The following is a 22705-nucleotide window of genomic DNA, read 5'->3' as shown; positions in this document are numbered from 1 at the left end:
ACACACCACACAAACGTCAACTCCTAATCCCCTGCATAAGGTGGACTTTGCATGGCCATCAGTGACCACACATACTGCACTGTGTCTATGAAACAGTGTCAATAATTTAAACCTACTCCTCGCAGAGAGTATGTGGCTTAACCACAATAACAATAAACTAATTTAAAACCCAAATCATGAGAAGATTTTAGCAGAAGCTGTAATTTTTATGGTAAGAAATATGAATTTCTTCTCCCCTAAGACTCCTATGAGGCTTGAGCAAATAACTTAGGAGGGATGTGCCATGCCCCCCCCCTTCAGTAGCTCCAGATATTCTCTCTAAACTGTCGTTTTTTTTTAGAAAAACAAAAAGTAAAAACTTGGCTCTTTTGGGGTGTAAAAAATGACTTTGATCCTATCTCAGGCAGTGACTCAATGGACGACAAGCCAGTCAGAAAGATTTAAGAGCTCTGTCCCCAGCCTACAAGACTCCACTGAAAAACGCTCATTTAGCAGCTTGAGCGTTACCTTGACCTAGAATTTATGCTAGAAACAACAAGGGCATAAAGATAAAAAACACGTTATCCCACTAATCAGAATAAACTTTTCCTAGACAAATTTGTTGCGTAAAAAGCGCAAGCCAAGTCGGTTGTCTCCTCCACAGTTCCCAGCACATGAATACCACATTCTTAAATGCCAGCCCTAGAAATAACTGCTTTGCTCATCCAAAAAGAGGAACAATGGGAAAACACGGAAGTTCATTGTCAAGCACTCATCACGACTATAAAGTCAGTTTACATTTGGGTTTTCTGGAGGTGTGCACATTCTAACAGCAGCCATGATGTTCAGATTCTAGAGCAGAGAGCACAGGTCAAGCAATCATTAAGATAATCTAAAACCATACAATACATGGTGGTGCTGAACCCTGCCAGACTACCATTTATTAATACCTCCAAACACATTTCTTCTGTTGAGTCAAACAGCTTGGCACAGAAACGGATTTTCTATAATCCAGCTACCCAGTTTCCTTTCAATTTTCTAAAGATTACAACTTCTACTTTATGACATGGACACATTTTTTTCCACCAGAGGATAAAAGGATAAATCACACAGTGTATAACAGGGGCAGGATCTCTACAAGGGGGAATCATAAATCCCACTTCTGGATGGTTGTAAACTCTCCCGTTTCATAACGGAAGCAGACATGAGGAGCAAGCCTTCCAATTAACTCTCTGACCACACGGCATATGCAAAAAAAAAACAAAAAACAAAAAAAACAAACCTCAGAACATCTAACTAAAGCAGATACATGGATTTCCAAAGTCAAAAAGTAACATTATTTTCTACTGGTCTCTCTTCCAACTCAGAGTAAAAGAACTCTCCAAGTACAATAATGGAGTGCTTCCTTCTGGGGGCATTCCAACCTATTTTCGTGAAAGATTTCCCAATGAGAAGCTAAATTTAAAGAGGAAATAAAGAATGAACTAAATGACACACAGAGTAAAAGGCTGGGATGTTTTTATTTCAAGATGCTAGGAAAAAATGACGTACTGTTTATTAGGTTTAAATTTTTTCCTTAAATATGTCAAAATAAGGCTTTCCATTGTAAAGCGGGGAGTTACAGTACCAAAAAATGAGAGATTATTCCACCAAGGTATTCTCACTGCTTCTAGAATAACTAGAGTTGGGTTGAGGAAATTCTTTTAAATTAAAGCAGTATTAATCATGAAATAAAATCATATTCTTGCTATTCCAAGTAGATATTTGAGAATAATGAAAATCTGAGGAGAAGGGAAAATGTTTGGATTAGTTTCTCATAAAATTTAAGGACATAAAGGTAAGTCTTTTTAATAAAAGTAGAGCAACCTTGTTGCTGGTGCTCAAACAAAGGCAGATGGTGTGGCAGTGGTGTGAGCCTGTCTGTTCCGTGCAGTTCTAGGAGGAACGTTCCTCTCACTGGAAAATTTAAATAGTATAAGTGGATATAGGTAATCCAAGCAGAAAGGAGATCAAAAAAAGGAATCAAGCATTCAAGATGGAATTAGCAAGATGTCAGGATGTTTCTGTGCTTCAGACTTCCTGTTCTGCCCCCAGAACGGTTAAACAGTATTCACCCAAGGTTCTATCAACACAATTGACCTGGAAACTGTATTCTGAATGAAGAATCTTTTATCTTTCCTAGGTATCTGCTTCACTGTAGTTTTCTACTGCATAAATGTGAAAGTGTTGTTGGTAAATATGATAGACCCTTCTATTAGAAAATTAACACCATTTCTTCAGTGGAAAAGTGAACTTGAAAATCACCATTAGAGCCAGGCGGTAGTGGTGCATGCCTTTAATCCCAGCACTCGGGAGGCAGAGGCAGATGGATCATTGTGAATTCGAGATCAGCCTGGTCTACAGAGAGAGTCCAAGAAAGGCTCCAAAACCACACAGAAAAACCCTGCCTTGGAAAACCAAAAGAAAAAAGAAAAAAAAACATCATTACAGGCCCTAGAATGCTGAAAGCTCATAAATCTAAATCAGATGTTGCACATTTGGGGAAAAATGTGATCTATATGTCATTTCCTCTCCTTCCACCTAGGCTAAGTGAATCGTTGATATAAATATCCTGGTTGCCAATGCATAACCAAAGCCATTCTAGACACCCATGATTCACAAAACTCATGGTAAAACAGTTTTAATTTCTAGTTTTGATTCTGATACATACTAAGATTAGACATACACACGAAGACTGGTGTCTGAGCCTCCCTCTGGACTGTCTGCTGTAAGAGATTAAAACTAAAAGTTCATTTGCCAGAGTGGAAAGAGACAAAGCTCAGCACCTCCTTGTGCTGTTCCCTCATGCAGACTTGGTGGAGCTGAAAAATTAGGCCTTAGAGCTGGAGTCCAATAAGCCCATGCTAGGCCCTACATTTGGTCTGGAACACTACAAAACAAAGTAACTGGAAGATTTTTTTAATTGAGTTTTTAAGAGAAAATGAAAGCATTTTTACACCAAAGGTAGATTTGTTATAAATAATGGTATGAGTTGATTACAGATATTATTTCATGAACAAACTTGACTATCAGAATTCATAAAAGAAAAAGGTTTGAAGACATTAACTTTAAGCATTTTTGCTGGCCTGCTGTGAGTTCAACATCACTGCTACAGAAATTATAATCTTGACTTCAGAATTTTCTCAAAGCTTTCAACAATCCATTATTTGTGGACGTAGTCACTATTAAGTATGCATTTGGGTCAGTGAAAAACAGAAAGACTACATATTCTCCTCCCTCCTTCAACTAAGCCCGCATCTTTCCACAACACAAAATTGATCTGTGGAATCCATGAAATTCATTTTAAATATCAATTAACTTCTTTAAAATACTAATGTAAGTTAATACGCTGTTTCTTTTCTGTAGCCCCTATTTATAGAATAAATCCTATTTATTGTGAACATTTATAACCTCATCTCTATAAAAGTGTGTCAGAAATTTAAACAGGCATTTCATTGCTCACAAACAGCTGGTCACATCCTTCTACATGCATACTGCCATTCACCTATCACGGCTGTGGGACAATTCTGTACCCTATAAAGATTTGTCACTTGTATTGTTTTAATAAAATGCTGATTGGCCAGTAGCCAGGCAGGACATATAGGCAGGCAACTGGAACAGGAGAATTCTGGGAAGAGGAAAGGCTGAGTCTGCAGCTGTAACCCAGACACAGAGGAAGCAAGATGAGAATGCCTCACTGATAAAAGGTACCAAGCCACATGGCTGACACAGACAAAAATTATGGACTAATGTAAGATGTAAGAGTTAATAAGAAGCTTGGGCTAATAAATCAATCAGTTTATAATTAATGTAGACCTCTATGCATTTTCTTTGGGACTAAACGACTGCAGCACCAAGTGGGGCAGAAACCTTTGTCAACATATCACACTCTGCCATGCTGACAGGGAAGGCAGCCCTTTCCGTTTCTAGGCTTAGAGATGCGTTCTTAATCCAGGGAACCTTCAGCAACAGCTACTATCTCTTGAGCACTATAAAGCCATGGTTCTCAACCTTCCTAATGCTGCAAACCTTTAATACAGCTCCTCATGTTGTGATGATCCTCAACCATAAAATTATTTTTGTTATTACTTCATAACTATAATTTTGTCACAGTTATGAATCATGATGATAATATCTGTGTTTTCTGATGGTCTTAGATGGCCCCTCATGAAGGGTTCATTCAACGCTCCCCAAAAGGTCACGACCCACAGGTTGAGAGTCACTGCTATAAAGGGTCAGTAGACTCTTTATACATCATTTTACATCATTTTTTGCTCTTGGATGCCAGCTGGACCTTATGAGACTGAACCCTATCAAATGTGTGGTCCAAGTCCTGGGGTTTCAGGTTTATGGCTCCTGAAATCCTCCTTGAGGGACTCAGGAAAAGTTTGAGGCAGTTGATCACATCACATTTGTACTCGAAAAGAAGAGAGTAGAGAACGCTAGATTTCTTATTATTATTCTATCTGGTACCCACCCCTATGGGATGGTGCTGCCCACAGTGAGGGTGGTCTCCTCACCTCCATTCACCTCATCTAGAGTCACAGTCACACCCAGAGGCTTTTCTCTTTAATAATTCCATATCTTGTCAATATTTTTAAAAATATTTTTTTATTGATTCTTTGGAAATTTCACACCATGTACCCCAATCCGGCTCACCTACCAGTCCCTCCATATTCTCTCCTCACACCTGAAGCATGCCCCCTCAAAATTAATTTAAAACAAAATGAAACAAAACCCATCTCACTCCTCCATCTTTCCAACACCTCTTCATTCATCCCAGAGGCAAAGGGAGCTGCCTTGTGTCACACACTATATGCTTTTGTCCAATCAACCCCACCTCCAAAATGATCATTGCAATGATCATTGAATGGTCTGGCTCAAGGCCTCTGATTTCTGGTCCACCATCATCACTGAACCTTCATCAAAACCCCCCTCTGATATCCTGTTGTTGCCCCAAGTCATGGAGATCCTGCTATGATGGTTATCCTTCCTTAGGACCAGTCGCTTCTCTCAATCAAGCAGGTCACAGATGGGGCAGTTAGTAGGGTTGGTCATCCCAAGGCCCTAGGAGGTGGGTCTGGGTGTTAGCTGAGCTGGTCTGTCTGGAACATAGGTACCATGCCTTCAGATGAGGGGCAGAATGAGGTCTCCTAGACCCATACAATTGGGGCCAGTTCCCCCATACCTATGGTGAGTGATGAGACCATCTCTTCCGAGTGCTGGGGTCAGCTCTCCCATGGGGGATGTCCTGCTGCAGAATTCAGTGAAGGGCACGCCAGCTATCTTGATGCCAGTGAAAGACAGGCCTCAGCAGGGAGCTCAGATTTCAACATGCATAGTTCCTATGTTCACTGAGGTAACACAAGCCATGGATATGAACCCAGACCCAACTGATGTTGGGACATGGACCCAGACATGGCCCCTGGCAACAGTCCGGGGCCCAAGCCCCTGTAGCTTTGCAGGTCCCTCAGACTGGCATGGCCCCATGGCAGAAAGGCCCTTGGACACCAACATAGCCACTGTGGCATCCCAGACCCCTGGCATCAGTATTGCCTTTGATGGTATCAGGATCCATAGTCATCAACACAGACCTTAGTTGCATAGATCAATGAACCCAGATAGGTTCTGGCAGCAACCCTGGCTCAGATAGCACCATGGCCCCAGTGGGATCATGGTCCTCAGACACCAACATCGTCACAGAATGCAGCCTAGACCCCAGGTATCCTGTGGCCTTTGGTGGCACTATGGGCCACAGACATCACAGACCCTGACTGTGGTAGGACCACAGACCCTGACTGTGGTAGGACCACAGACCCAGACATAGTACCCGGCAGCAGCCCAGGCTTGGATGTTGCCACGGCCCCAGGGGGAGTCACAGACTACCCAGATAGACATGTTCCCTGGAGCAGAGTGACCTCAGATGCCAGCATGACTCCAGATGAAATCGGCCCAGATTCCTGGGCATGGCCTTTGGTGGTATCAGGAGCACGGAGATTAACTCAGACCCTGGCTGTGGTAGGGCCACAAACCTGGTCCAGATAACACCATGGCCCCAGGTGGCAGCACAGACCACTCAGATTGGCATGGCCCCAGGTAGCAGCCCAGACCACTGGCATCTATATAGCCTTTGATTTTTATCATGAACCACAGACATCAACACAGACCCTGGCTGCAGTGGGACCACAGATCAAGACATGGCTCTCAGTTGTAGCTCAGGCTCAGACATCACCATGGTACCTTGTGACATGCAAGTCCCTCAGATCTATATGGTCCAGCTGTAGCTTGACCCTCAGAATCCCACCTGGCCTCAGGTGATGACCCAGACCCTGGGTGTTTGCATGACCTTCAGTGGTGTTAGGAGTCACAGATATCAGTGCAGACCCTGGCTGCAGTAGGGCCATGGACCCAGGCTCAGGTATCATCACAGCCCTAAGCCATACAAATTAGCATGACCCTGATGGTAGCATGGCTCATGGAGAGCAACACGTACTCGAGTAACTGACCAGTTCCCAGTCATCCACGTGGCCTTCAGTGGTTTCTGAAGTCGTGGACATCAACACAGACCCTGGCTATTGCAGAACCATGGATTCAGACATGGCCACCTGCAGTAGTGCAGGCCCGGAAACCATCAAGTCCCCCAATGGCAACATAGGTCACTCAGATAAAAATAGCCTCAGTGGTAGCACAGCCCTTAGATTCCAAAATGCCTACAGATGGTGACCCACACCCCAGTCATTTCCGTGGCCTTGATGTCAACATGGGTCATGGACATCAACATAGACCCCGGCTGTTGCTGACCCAGATATAGCCAAAGGCAGCAGCCCAGGCCTAGATGTCACCCTGGTACTGAGTGGAAATGAGACCACCTATATCAGCCCATTCCTCACAGCCCTCATTTCCTCAGAACGGCCTCTCAGCACAGCACATGAACCTCTCTTTCTCTCCCATTTCACCCCTATTCACTTGCTCGTGCCACAAGGCCCTAGGCAGTCATGTGGACACTTCAGGCAGGCTGGACTGTGGAGACACAGGCTGCCAAGTGAGTGTCTTTTGCCCACCTGCAGATCCTGTCAATATTATCCATGCTAACTCTACCTGTGGTTAATTTGACCCCTAAACATCACTTTAAAGGCAAAATCTTCCACTCATTGTCCCCACTCACTGACCATCTCATAATGCAAAATACATTCGGTCCAACTTGAGAAGTCTCCATACCCTTTTATAGCCACACAGTACAAAAATGCAAGTAGAGAGTCTCTTCTGAGACTTAGGCAGCCCCTTACCTATAAGTCCTATAACATTAAAAAGCAAATTACATATTTCTAACATACAATAACACACTTCTCCAAAATGGAGGAATGAGGGCATAGTGAGGAAAGACTGAACGAGATCAAGAGTGAAAGTCAATGCAGAAAACATTCAACTCTGTAGCTCCGTGTCCAGCATCAGGATCTTAAGATGAACTCAACTAGGCTTCCGAGGCCTTAACTAGCCCCTTGCCTCCAGCTCTACTGCCTAAAGCACATAGAGTCTCTCTTTGGGCGACCTCCACTCCTGATATGCAGGTTTTTTCTGCAGAAGTCCCTTGGTCCTGACAGTCTCAGCACTCTGGAGTCTGCTGCAACCGAGTGCAAACAAACCTCTTGGAAAGAAGCTGTGTCTGCATTGAGTGGTTGACTGATCAGATTTTCAGTACTGTACAGGTATTAGAATGTAGCAGGCCCAAAGGCTAATTACTTTATTGTGAGCCAGTTTTAGTCCCCTAGAATAGCCATTCCTTGCTCACCTTTGTGTCTGAACAATCTTATGACTAATAGATAGAAAACTTTCAGAATCTATTAGCTTAGCAGACCACTAGCTTCTAGTACCCATACACAAAGTATCACCAGATGATCTTGGGCCTAGAGAAAATCTTCCATCTTGCTGTAACTGCCTCTCTGATGTACTCGCCAATGTACTTTAAACTTGCCATGATTTATTTGACTACAGTTGTTCTATAAAACTATAAAACTTCGCGAAATGGCTTCCACGTTGGAACACAGAATTTGGGGTAACCTAAGTCTGTATTCTTAGGCCATGAACACACAAAACAGATTCAGGAAAAAAAAAGTATTTTTTATTCCCTTTAAGATGAAAGCAGTGGTTTTGGCATCCATAGTAGGCTTCACCTTCACGGCTTCACACAGTTGAACAGGGAAGCAGTGTTATTGCATACAACTAAATCAACGAGGCAGACTTTATGGTACACAGATGAATCAAGGAGGCAGATTTAGCTAATCTTGGTAGGAGCAGTCTCTCTAGGAAAGCAAACTCCAGGCTGTAAATATCTGTGGAGAGAAAGCTACAGTGCATATTTTCCACACACACTATTAACACTGGCACTCAGATCAGAAGGGGCAGCTTTACCATTTCCCTGAGCCCAGGGAAGACTTTGCTATTATGAGTCTAAGGCACCAAGATCTTTAATATGGACATGCCTGTGTCAAACAATACACATTCGCTCAGGGCTTCCTCCACAGCCCACACCGCTACCCTAGAATGTCAGGGAGCCTGGCTTTTTTAGGCAAGTCCTTTAAGTAGAGGGTCTAGTGTCAGTAATAAATTATGTCTTTCCAGTCTGGTGGGGTTGTTACATGTTTCACTGTACAGGTACAGAAAGGAGGGTAATGTTCCAGGTCCCACAGAAAGTCAAGAATACTGACTAAAGTCTGTGCTTTCCCAAAGCCAAGCCTGTGTTCTGTGTCTTCCTCATAGGCCTCCAACTGTATGCGTGTACTAGGGGGAATTTCTGTAGCATGTGTCAGATGAATTGGGAAAAACAAACTTAGCTATCCTTGAGAAAAATATGAGAATTCTACAGAGTCAAGACAGCAGTTATACATGAAGGATATCTTGTGCCATTTAAAGATTTTCACCTAATTGAAATTCTCCATAGAAAAGTAGCAGAATATCAAGCAGAGCTTCCTTGACTAGAAAGCAAAGAAACTTTCGAGAACAACTGGATGAAGCTGTGAGCTCTCAGCTGTTCCTGCAGCTGTGCCTTTGCTCCTCCATCGTGGGCTCAAGCCCTCTGAAGTCATAAGCGCAATTAAAAACTTTTGCTTATAAACTGCCTTGGTTGTTGTGTCTTATCAAAGCAATAGAAAAGTTACTAAGACAGCCTCCATTTTTAAAATTGTTGTTAAATATATAAATGCAACCTGTTCCACCCAAATGAAGCTACTTATATGTATCTGCTTTCAGGTATGACCACTTGATATTGGATAACCAATATGGAAGTTCATTTTGTAAAAAAATTTTCAAACTAATAGTTTTTAGAATAAAGTTAGAAGAATTGTACTGAATGATAGATGATAAAACTTTTTGACAAGGAAGGATCAGAGAGAGTGGATGGCCAATTGTGAGCATTTTATCCAAGGTAGTTATTATATGCATGTAGAACATATGAGCCAATCATTTGTATCACAGACAATCTAGTTCAGGGCCTACATAATTTATCTCAGACCTATCAGAACTCCTGTTTTCAGGAAGCTATAACTTATCAATATATTGCTTATCAATATTATCCACAGGTATAACTTTATATATTCACATTCAATATTGAAAAGTTATCATACCCTTTTAAACTCTTTGAATATGAGTAACTGTCTTGGTTAGGGTTTCTAATGCTGTGAAGAGATATCATGGCCATGGCAACACTTATAAAGAAAAAAACATTTCATTGGAATGGCTTATTTTCAGAGGCTTAGCCCATTATGATCATGGCAGGACATAGTGACACATAGGTGGACATGGCACCGGCTATATCCTAATCAGATGATATCAGGAAGTGGTCTGAGATACTGGGCATGACTTGAGCATATATGAGATCTCAGAGCCCTCCTCTGCAGTGACACACTTTCTCCAACAAGGCTACAACTACTCCAACAAGGCCACACCTCCTAATAGTGCCAATTCTTATGAGCTTATAACTGCCACATTCAAACTGCCACAATAATAAAAAACATACCATATTTATAATCACATGCAACAAAATTATACAAAGGTATGAACTTTATGGGGAGCACATCTTGTTCTTTCAAAATGAAGGTCAAGAACATAACTTAGTGTTTGTTCTCATACTCTGGGATATTATATATGTCTTCTTAAAGCAGTGTTTAGTTTCTTCTGGCTATGATGCTTCAGTAAAGTCCACTTTTATAGTATTATTTTAAACAATATTTTGTAAATTGATCATAGGGTAAGATACATGCTAAATTGACTTGAAAAAGCCCAAATGTGTGAGGGATTGAGCTCTTCATAATTGTCTTCTTCTGTGCAAATAATAACTGGATTCCAGTTTACTAAATGGGTGTGCTAATGCTTTGCTTTAATAGAGTAACTTCATGTGTTTAAAAGAAACCCAGCCTTTTTAACAACTTCAAACAGTTACCCTGGCTTCCCTTGTACACTACACTCCAAACTTTTAAAAAGCAATCCAGCCCTTAAAGTTTATCTGCATTAGCAAGTTTGCATTGTCTTGAAAACTGACTTCTTAACTTCATTTGAATGAATTACGGCGGAGAATATTAAAAAATCTTTGTCTTCCTTGGGCATCTTGATAACTTGCAAGTTGTACAGTTCTGGTTCAATATCCTTTTTCTTTCCTCCAATTCCTGTCACTGTTTCAAAATTAGGTGAACGGCTGGGTAACTCCTTTCATAAATCAAATAGCATTCTTCCTGTGTTTTCAATGGGGTAAGTCAAGCTTCGGAAACCAGCACGGATACTCAGAGTAACACTGTTCCAGGGACCCCAAGGAATGAAAGACTTGATGAAATTGGTCTCTAGAAGTCACATTCCCACTCAGCATAATCGCAAGCTCTGCTGCGGTTGCAAACAATGAAACGCTTGAATCCTAAATCAGCCCTTCAATTAAGGGAGCTGTCACTCCTCTCCTTGGCGGTTTCTTTTTTTTCTGTCCCTGCAAAATCCAAGTTGCTTTTGCTGCAGAGTTTCAAATTCTTGCCCCCAAATTTCCCAGAGAACAGAAACAGTTTTGATTGTAGGCAAAAACTGAAAGAAGGTAAGGTTTCCCTCAAAATATAATCAACTTTTTCTTCCCTCCTAAGTCTTTCTCCATAGAGATTCAAACATTCTGAAATCACTCCCATTTCTTATAAAAAGATACATATATAGATCTTCATCTTGATTTCTATTTCCTAACCAAATTTCTAGAGTTATCTATATACACATAGTACCGAGAATAGAATCCAGGATGCCTCATGCTTTAATGGGTTTTTTACTACTGAGCTGTGTACCAGTCCTTCTTTCGTTTTTCTTCATTAGATAATTTTGGGTCCTTCTTCCATTGCTTTATTCAAATAACATTTGCTAAGATTATTAATAATATCAATGATAAATGCAAAGGACCTTTCTGTCTTTTTTATTTTGACACTTCACGAATTTGCGCGTTATCCTTGTGTAGGGGCCATGTTAATCTTCTCTGTATCGTTCCAAGTTTAGTATATGTGCTCCTGAAGCGAGCACACGGATTTTCTGTGCCACAGGATGTGTGCTGACTTCAGAGGACAATTTGAAGGATCACATAGGTCCCAAGGATGGAATGTCAGTCTTGGTAGTGAGAACCTTTACCTGCTGAGTCATCCTGCCTACCCAATATTATTCTTTAAGTTTTTCTGGCCTCTGGATCACACATTGTGAGGTATTTTTAGTGTTTTTCCCTTCAGCTGCTTCCCTTTAATAATCTGTAGATTAATTCTGGTCTATCAACCATTAAGTGCTGGCAATGAAATCCTGGGAATGAGCTTTGAGAATCATCTCGGGACGCTCCACCTTCAGATCTGAATACTTTGCCTCTAGTTTACAAATTAATCCACTTCCTATCTCAGATGGCATCACCTCTCGCCAAGCAATCTCCACCCTTCCTATAATGACTTCAGCTGGTTTCCCCATGTGTTTTGCCCCCTTCTAAGATGCTCTCCCAAAGAGAGCAGAAAAATCCTTTAAATATGCAAAGTGGACTCTGCAACCTGACATCTTTGCATCAGCTTTTCCAGGGTTTCTATGGCGTGGTTATAAAGACCTCCAAAGGACTTCCAAGGTCTCTACCTGATCTGCATTCACTGCCTGCTGAATATGCACTCATTTGTACTCATCAGATTCCAAAATTTAGCCTCTGGCATCCACATGCATAGTACACTCATGCATGCTCACATCACAAGCACACTTAGACACACACACACACAAATACACAATAATAAATAAACTTTCAGAATAAAGTTGTAGGATCTCCTCTTGGTGCCTACAAAAAAAGGTCTAATATACCCCTGAATAAATGAATGAAAATTATTAAAGCCATAGATGGGAAAGTGGCAGAATTTGACTCTGTCTCTTCCTTCCCCCTTAAGGAAATCAGAAGAAAGTATGTGAAAAGCTCAGTAAAATAAGGTTCTACTTACTCAAGCACTCCTCCAAAGTACTTCCAAAAAGATGTTCCAAAATTGTGTGAAGTTAATCATGAAAAGAAAAAAGCAGGTCAAGATGCTTGTGTATAATCTGTGACGCCTCCATGCGCTAAGATTGCCAGTAAGTAACATTGCATCCGTAACCAGTTACCTTGATTGTTTATCTTAGGTCCCCGTCTAGAAGATCCTGATCTGACTCTATACCAGCCAAGGCTCTCCCATAGGATGAGCAGGCCATGAACCTTAGAGGGTGACCCCACAGAATGTGTCTTCCCATGTAGACATTAACGCTCTCACCCAAATTTTTTTTGATCTGGGAGTAAGCTTTTCCTAGATCTATTTCAATGACAGAAATACTGACCCTGTAAATAATTCTAGCTCATGACCATGGCACATCTGTTTTGGGGTAGTGTATATATGGCTGTCAGGGTTTGGGTTTGCAATAGGGGCTATCCACAGGCACATTCCAGAGGTTCTCCTACAAGAGAGGAGTGAGATCAAGGAAGATGCAAAGGGGTCAAGCGCTTCCATGTGTATCAGCTAGGTGAAAGACAATAGAGCCAAAGCTGTACAGATGTTCAGCAGGGTCATTAATTAGTTATTTATTCCTATAAATTAAACTGATTTCTACCTCTCTCCATCTGCTCCAGCATCATACCAGGACACTCTTCATGTCTCCTCCTGTCCTTAACATTTACAATATGACTTATCTCTCTCTCCCACTCCCTTTCTCCCTTTCTCCCTTCCTCCCTTCCTCCCTTCCTTCCTCCCTTCTCTCTCTCTCTCTCTCTCTCTCTCTCTCTCTCTCTCTCTCTCTCTCCCTCTCTCTCTCCCTCTCTCTCTCTGCCTCTCTCTTTCTCTCTCTCTTCTGTATACAAAGTGTCTGGTAAGGCTTCAGAACCCTTCAGTCTTTGCGTTTGCTGGAACCCCTCCTTCTACAAAGCTACTTACCAACTTGTGTGGAACAACTCACACGTGGTTCATCTCCACGCTTTTCCTCTACTGTTCTCTTTCCCAGCTACAGCTGTCCAAATTTGGAGGCCCTACCTATCTATCTCATTAAATCTCTGAGATTGCTCAAAGAATATTTAACTGCTCTTTTCTCTGAATTTCCATGGCAGAAATGTCAAGCAATTTTACTTATGGGCCACATGATCAGAAATTAACTGTATGGGCCCCATTAATTTTTTATAACTGGGGCAAGAACTTACCTTTTTAGCTATTCAGAAATATAGATTTAAAAGCAGTCTCAAGAAAAGTCAACTTTATTTAGATGTAAGTACTGACCTAGCCTTAGCATTAATCATTAATCACTTTTTTGTCAAGTGAATGAGCACTGGCATTTAGCAAATTGAACAATCTTTCCAAGTAACAAGATGTGTTCCGTCAAGACACAGTTAAATTCCAACTCCAGATTTTCCTCATTGCATGATGCTTTTTTATGTAATTTTCAGTAGTCCCATTAAAGAAAAGGTCTTTTCACAGAGATGATCAGAAACATTGTCTAGGACCCATGACCTATCTAGTCACAGGTTTTGACCTGATAACACTGCCAGGGATGAGTTTTATCTTCCAGGGGTGGGACTTGGATCTGCTCAGAAAGTGGTTGGTTACTCCCCATTGTTCATGCCACTACTGAATCAGGAAGCATGTCTGGCCAGGTCAGTCATTACTGTAGCTCCCAGGGTTCACAGCTGAGTGATTGATGATGACTTTTCTCCTTTTTTTTAGATATAAGGCCTAGGGGAGAACCTGTTACTACTATTTTAATAAATGAGCGCAGCATTAAACTGACTCCTAACAACTTATTCTATCTATGGATGATTTCATCTATCAACCCTCACCTGAGGAACTTCTGTTGTAATATACGGTGGTTAATACAGAGACCCACAATGTGCCAGGATGTACAGAATAAGAGACCGCAGAGCGTTTGATCCTAAATGAAACATATACACCTCAACCCCTGCTCCTAAGGCTCTGGGATCATTGCAGAAAAGGGGGAGAAAGAATGCAAGCCAAAGGCAGTGAGAAACTACCAGGAATCAGTGTCTTTTGCATACAGCAAGGAAGCTACACATATGAGCTCACAGTGCTTTGGACAGCATGTACGCACCCTGGGCAAGACCAAACCAGACCCCGCGAGGAGATGGAAGTGGGGCACACAATTCCACCTCTAGCTGTGAAGCTTTTGGAAATGATTAGCTGCTTCTGGAAGGCAGAGAGACAGATTTCTGAAAGATGTAGTCCTAAGGAAGCCAATCACTCCCCAGCAGGCCATATATCCAGGAATATTTGTATAGCATGAATTGGTCTTGTTAGGTTAAAAAAAAAAAGAAGACACAAATTGGGGTGAGTAGGCAATAGGGGTAGATCTAGGAAGAGTTAGAAGGGGGAATGAACACGATCAAAACTCTTAAAAAACTAATAAAAATTTTAATAATTTTTTTTCTGGGGATGTACTGTATAGCAAGGTTTTTTTCTTTTTCAGGAAAGCACCAAGACTCTTATTGTCTCATCTCTCAAACTTTGGGAGCATTTCTGAGTGGGCACAGCTGGGTTTCAGCCCTTTTCATTCACTTCAGCCTAAGTACTCCTTACTGCTCCACACCACGCACATGAAGTTTTATACTAGGGTAAGACTCCAGAGCCTAAGAAATAGCCGCTGCTGAGTCAGCTGAGACATTCATGAAGGTATTCCTATGTTCCCTGTAATTACAATCACCTACCAAGAAATAAATTGCAACACACACACACACACACACAGCTCTTAACACACCTGACAATGTCTTCACACTCTCCTCCCTCACCCCCCACCAAAAAGAGTCACTAATAGTTGTGGATGGCTTTTTAATCAATGTTTCCTGACACATTACATGGTATATTTTCAGTGCAAATATATGAAACAGTCATCCACTGACAACAGCACATAACAATTTGCTGTATAACATCTAGAAAGGAAAATCTAATAATAAAAAAAACTGGGGAAGGCAAATGCCATTAATTCTGTTGTAGAGACAAATTTTCCTTTTTGCATATTCATCCATCACTTCCAGCCTGGCATATTATGTATACCTAAATTTTAAACTTGGACTTTTATGATTTTGATTAGCTGAGTTACAGTCAAAGGAAGAAACAATAAGCAAACGAAAAATATTCCAATTGAAATCTACAAAAAGCTTCTTTTTCATTTATTATGAAATAGATTAAGGGTATTGAGAAGCCATTTACTTTTTTCACACATTATTTTGATAAAAAGCTACCTGTGCTGGTCTCTGAACTTAACCCTTTTGCCAATGAGAGAGTGGATTTAATCTGGCTCTATTTTCACTCTGACAAGATATTTTACCACTTTATATTAAACAGCCTTAGAGAGCATCTATGCCTTAACCTAAAATAATTATATTTAAACACAGTTTCCTGTCCTGTAGCTCAAACAACTGGGAATCATAAGCTGGTGAGACATTGCTGTTAATAAAGGGGGCAAAGGAAGATTCTGTTAGTCAAAGAAGGAAAAGAGGATGTAGAAATTCACTATGTTTTTTCAAAATTTTCTTCTGAATCTGACATGCTTACTGGTTATCCCTTTCTTATCAATTAAAGTTTTCATTAAAGTTATCCTTTCTTAGAAATAATTTCCAACTATTTTCTTTTGTTTTTTTTTCAAGTCCCTTTAGAGACTTAGACTAAGAAGAAGCAAGTGAAGTCAGACAATAGTGTCTGTACTTTCAAATATAAAATGTTAATGAGATGGTTCAAAAGAGAAGTTTGCATTCAGGAAGGAGGTAAAAGGTCACATCATGGTAATTGAAGGTGAAGAGAACCTAAGAGTTCTAGCAAATGGAAACATTGTGAAATCAATTTAATTATACGGATAGATACCTTGTTCCATAGAAACAAATGAGATAACCTATCATTTTAAGGGTGTTCCACAGACTATTTCATACTAGGGAAGCATCCCCTTGTATATAATAAAAATGCATGTGTATGTTTGATATAAAATATATTTTTTTATTTTGTACAATAAAACAATATATTAGTTACATAACTGTAAGCACTGTGCCTATAGGGCTAACATAAGTGAATTCCATTACAAAAGCAATATACAAAGAGTTTCCCCATTAAAACTATAACACAGACAAAGTTTTACAGCTTGATATAGAAGAAATACCCTAGAAGGTGAGAGAGGCCAGAAAGTTTCCATTCTCTGGGGTTAAAAAAGAAAACTCCACCCTCAAAGGTATGTTTAGTTGAATTATATTTCAAAAGTCCGCAAATGGAGTCAGGCAGTCAGGTTTAACACTGGGGATCAATGAAAACGCAACGGATGGAGCAAGTCAGTGAAGGGTTACCTACTCGCACTGCATTTTGACCTTGTAAGATGGTTCTCAAACTTGAAGCAGGAAAATAAAAAAAGACTAAGCACCATAGAGAAGAGAGAGAAGATCTTTACATAAGAATGTATCACCATTTTTACAAATGCCCAGGAAAGGATACTCTTTTAATAAACACAGATATCTTGGGTATGAACAAGAGTGATCCATCATACTGGCCTCGTCAGCGAAAACACACCTTAAGATCTTCAGACATTCGTGGTTCAGAATCAATGATTCACCTGTTCGTTTACAAGTTATGTAGCAAATGCTGACTTTACAGTGGGGACTGTGGTCATGAGGGAGACGCCGGGAACAAAATGCTCAGTGTTCACTCTAGTGAGAAAAATAAGCCAAAATACAATTGCAGACTAGTTCGATAACTCTTTATTAACTGAGTCTCTCACCCTTGTTCCTGTGGACTCTGCAATACAGTGATCCTGACTCTTCAATAAGACACAACCTATACCCAGAGTTAATAAGCAGCGGTCAAATTTATGTGTTACTCTTGTAAATCTATTAGCATGATCCAGGTTCTTTATAAGTGAATATGTCCAGTTTAATACCCATATGTGCAAAGCTGTGGTCTAAAACCATGAACCTCATTCCACGTGGCTCTGACTGAAATAGTTATTTGCCATCTTTTGTTGACAATTCATGTGTGCAAGAAAATCTGTTTCCCCAAAACAACCATCTTTAAATGAAAACATTTCTGTAGGGGATTTGTATCACAGATATGTATAAACCTCCAGCTTATTTTATACTGTCAATTCTCATATTTCAATGAGTATAAGAATCCCACATGAAGAACATTTAAAACGTAGATTCCTAGGCCATACTCTTAGAGGTTCATATCCAAAAGAGACAAGGAGAAGATCCAGAAATGAGTACTTTCAAGTGTCCCACATGGTTCTAATATGGTTATATCAAAGGTCATATTTTTAAAAATATATGTCAAAACAAAAAACAAATACTGTCAAGGATGCTAGGGCATTTATACATACACTTACATACTACTTGTGATACACAAATTAGAGGAGTCTCAATGGAAATCAGCATGGCGTTTCATCAAGAAGCTAAAAAACAATAACATATGATTCAGTCATCTTACTTCTGTATACACACCCAAAAGAATCTATGCCTGTACACACTCATGTTCACTGTGGTGTTAGTCACAATGTTCGGCTTATGGAATTAGCCTAAATACCCATAAACAGATGAATGCATAAAGAAAACATGGCATATATGTATATCCACAAGAAGTTTTCTTAGGACACAAAGAGTAAAATTATGTCATTTGCAAAGACATGGATGGAACTGAAGAATATCATGGTAAGAAAAATAAGATAGGTTCAAAAAGACAAAGGCCACATGTTTTCTCTTATATGTTGAATCTAGATTTAATATAGTATATACATATATGTTAACATGCATCAGAACTATTAATATATAATTTTTATATTATTTTAAGTATATTTATATATTTTGCAATTATATATATATGCAAACCCTTCAAATCTAATTGTATAATAAGTATATAAAAGTAGAGGAGGAGCTCTTTGAGATGAGGAAGAAGAACAAGAGAGGGAAGAAGATAGCATAGATAAATGGGGAGTGAAGAGGAGCAAAGTATTTGATACACACAGATAAAAATATCAGAATAAGCCCATCATTGTGTTCACTGACTATTTAACAACACAGCACTAAAAATGGTATTCATGCATTTGAAGTTCTGCCTTGGTCTGGAGGTAATAAGTGCCCCCCGTGATCTAATCAGTAGCATTTACAGACTCAGCATGATTACAGTTTGAAAACCGATCTTTAGTAGGGGGCCAGTTTAATCCCACCACTTTGCTCATGCATTCCCTCACCATGACTACGAAGATCCAGCCACTTGTGCCATTTTGCAGCCCATGGCATTGACCTTCGCTGCTCTAAGAAGCTTCTCTAAAATGATCCAAATTCATAGTTTTTTTTTTAAAATCCTGTCTCTAGAATAGTGAAATGGATTGTTGTGCACACTACTCCTGCATAGATGTCACTATCACTGGCTTCTCATTACAGCCAGAATAGATGTTTGAAATTACATAATGAACATTATTATATTTTTTTAGGATCTAGGTAATGCTAGACATAGATCAAATGAGTCCACTGTACTGGCACTGGGCAGAGCACATACACAGTGTCTCCTTCTAAACTAAATTGATCTTGCACACATCAATTGTATATTTGCTCTGGATATGAGCATGGATAAAACTATAAAGGAGTCATATGTCACTAGAGGTAAATGGGAACATGAGAAATGCCCAGATCTAAAGACAGTTGATAACACAATAGACACAGAAGGAATTTTGCCGAACTCTTTATATAAGGCTACAATTACCCTGATACCTAAACCACAGAAAGACATTACTAAGAAACAGAATTACAGACCAATCTCACTCATAAACATTGATGCAAAAGTACTAAATAAAATACTGGCAAATTGTATCCAAGAACACATTAGAACCATCATCCACCATGATCAAGCTGGCTTCATCCCAGAAATGCAGGGATGGTTTAACATACAAAAATCTGTCAATGCAATTCACCATATAAACAAACTGAAAAATAAAAACCACTTAATCATCTCATTAGATCTGAAAAAGCTTTCGAGAAAATACAACATCTCTTCATGATAAAGGTCTTGGAGAGAGCAGGGATACAAGATACATACCAAAATATAATAAATGCAATATACAGCAAGACAACAGCCAACATCAAACTAAATGGAGAGAAACTCACAGCGATTCCATTGAAATAAGGAACAAGACAAGGTTGTCCACTCTCTCCATATCTATTCAATATAGTTCTTGAGGTCCTAGCCAGAGCAATAAGACAACAAAAGGAAATCAAGGGGATGAAAATCAGAAAAGAAGTTAAACTTTCACTGTTTGCTGATGATATGATAGTTTATATAAGCGATCCCCAAAATTCTACCAAGGAACTTCTACAACTCATAAACACTTTCAGTAATGTAGCAGAATACAAGATTAACTCAAAAAAAAAATCAGTAACCCTCCTGTACACAGACGATAAAAGGCCTGGGAAAATAATCAGAGAAACATTACCCTTCACAATAGCCACAAATAGCATAATATATCTCGGAGAAACTCTAATCAAACAAGTGGAAAAGTTGTATGACAAGAATTTTAAATCTTTGAAGAAAGAAATTGATGAAGACACCAGAAAGTAGAAAGATCTCCCAATCTCTTGGGTAGGTAGAATTAGCATAGTAAAAATGGCAATCTTACCAAAAGCAATCTACAGCTTCAATGCAATGCCCAGCAAAATTCTTTACTCGAAAGAATGGTACTCAACTTCATATGGAATAGCAAAAACCCCAGGATAGCAAAAAAACAAAAAAAAAAATTCTGTACAATAAAAGAACTTCTGAAGGCATCACAATTCGTGACTTCAAACTCTACTACTGAACTACAGTACTGAAAATAGCCTGGTATTGGCATAAGAACAGATAGGAGGATCATTGGAACCAAATCGAAGACACAGATTTTAATCCACACACCTATGAACACCTGATTTTTGACAAAGAAGCAAAAAATATCAAATGGTAAAAAGAAATCATATTTAATAAATGGTGCTGGCATAACTGGATATCAACATGCAGAAGAATGAAAACAGATCAATATCTGTTTTCTGATCATGCACAAAACCCAGGTCCAAATGGATCAAAGACCTCAACATAAAGCCAGGCATACTAAACCTTATAAAAGAGAAAGTTGAAAGTATACTTGAACACGTTGGCACAAAAGACCACATCCTAAATATAACTCCAGCAGCACAGACACTGAAACAATTAATAAATGGGACCTCCTAAAACTGAAAATCTTCTTTAAAGCAAAGGACATGGTCAACAAGATAAAATGACAGCCTACAGAATGGGAAAAGATCTTCACTAACCCCACATCAGACAGAGGTCTGATCTCCAAAATATACAAAGAACTCAAGAAATTGGTCATCAAAAGAATAAATAATCCAATTTAAAAAATGGAGTACAGACCTAAACAGAGAACTCTCAACAGAGGAATCTAAAATGGCTGAAAGACACTTAAGGAAATGTTCAGCATCCTTAATCAACAGAGAAATACAAATTAAAACAACACTGAGATTCCATCTTACACCTGTAGAAGTGGCCAAGATCAAAAACACTGATGACAACTTATGCTGAAGAGGTTGTGAGGTAAAGGCAACACTTCTGCATTTCTGGTAGAAATGTGAGCTGGTACAGCCCCTTTGGATGTCAGTGTGGCAATTTCTTAGAAAATTAAGAAACAACCTTCCTCAAGAACCAGTAATACCTCTTTTGGGTACATATCCAAAGGATGTTCAATAGTGCCACAAGGGCATGTGCTCAGCTATGTTCATAGTAGCATTGTTTGTCATAGCCAGAATCTAGAGACAACCTAAATACCCTTTGACTAAAGAATGGATAAGGAAAAAGGTGGTACATTTACACAATGGAGTACTACACAGCAGAAAAAAATAATGACAGCTTGAATTTTGCAGGCAAATGGATGGAGCTAGAAAATATTATATTGAGTGAGGTAACTCAGATACAGAAAGACAATTATCACATGGACTCACTCATAAGTGGTTTTTAAACATAAAGCAAAGAAAACCAGCCTACAAACCACAATCTCAGAGAACCTAGACAACAATGAGGACTCTAAGAGAGACATTCATGGATCTAATCTACATGGGAAGAAGAAAAAGACAAGATCTCCCGAGTAAAATGGGAGTATGGGGATCATGGGAGAGGGTTGAAGCAGAAGAGAGAAAAATGTATAGCTCAATAAAATCAATTAAAGAAGACAGTGGATACAAGAAAGCCTCAGCATTTCTGAGTAGGGTATGTAGATATAACAAACAGATCATGGAGAATCTACTCTGTTGCTTCACAAGGTCAAAATGATGACAGAGATACTAAAAACTTCACCTTCAAATACCAACTGCAGAAAATCAAGGCTTAAACACCTCCGTAGCTTACTATGATGAAGTAAAAATCAGTCCTATACCATCCTCATGGTACCATCCAGTACCAAGTTCTCTCCCTCAACCAATCTTAAAGGCAACAAGGAGAAAGACAGATGGTGATGGTGAGCCTAATGAAGAAGGACCAGCTTTCTTTCCAACACCTACCTGTTAGCTGATTCCCTAGGTTCCCTGAGTATACAGCATGAGGCTAGATGAAGATTAGATGTGACCCACGTGCCACCAGCTCCCTTTCAGCAGTCTCCATCATTGTCAGCATAGCATCATACCACCAGAATGATAGCTCCTGCAGTCAGAGATACCATTAGCTTCTACAGCGACTTCACACCCCTGTGACTGTGAGTCTAATACTTAACAGCTATTTTTAACTTTTATCATTTCATTATTTTAGAACTCTCTCTTGACAGTTGTCTTAAGAATAAAAATACCCTATGCACTTGGTAAATTAATTTGAAGTCTATGCTACAAAGTCTGATTATTACTTCAGCGATGGGACATGGCTCTTCTGAGACACGCCAGCAGGGCGCTTCTTGAAACTAATGCAGTGTGAGCTGTTTGTGAAGTGGGGAAAAGAATCTGGTCCTCTTACTCGCCATCTGACTTGAAATAGTAGAAGAAGAGAAAATACCCAAAATTTAGTATCCCGTGGCTCCAGAGAGGTCAAGCAATTCAATAACTCATTTTGTATCACACAGTAAGTGAAAAACACACTCAGCTTTTTAGACACAATACCATTCTGTCGCCACCATCACATCATCCACACGTGCAAAGATGAGAGCCAGCATCCATTTATTT

General features: G+C 39.8%; 1 non-coding gene across 1 annotated transcript; it reads right to left on the bottom strand.

The window, feature by feature from the left end:
* Window positions 1-11443: 11443 nt before the first annotated feature.
* Window positions 11444-11550, bottom strand: LOC125388108 (U6 spliceosomal RNA). Its single transcript, XR_007228121.3, has one exon. It is a non-coding gene; the product is annotated as a U6 spliceosomal RNA (small nuclear RNA).
* Window positions 11551-22705: the final 11155 nt, after the last annotated feature.

The sequence above is a fragment of the Myodes glareolus genome, chromosome 11 (assembly GCF_982192425.1).
Source record: "Myodes glareolus chromosome 11, mMyoGla1.1, whole genome shotgun sequence".
In the NCBI taxonomy this organism is placed as follows: Eukaryota; Metazoa; Chordata; class Mammalia; order Rodentia; family Cricetidae; genus Myodes; species Myodes glareolus.
Note: the sequence above shows the minus strand (reverse complement) of the source record. Positions and strands in the feature narration are given on the sequence as shown.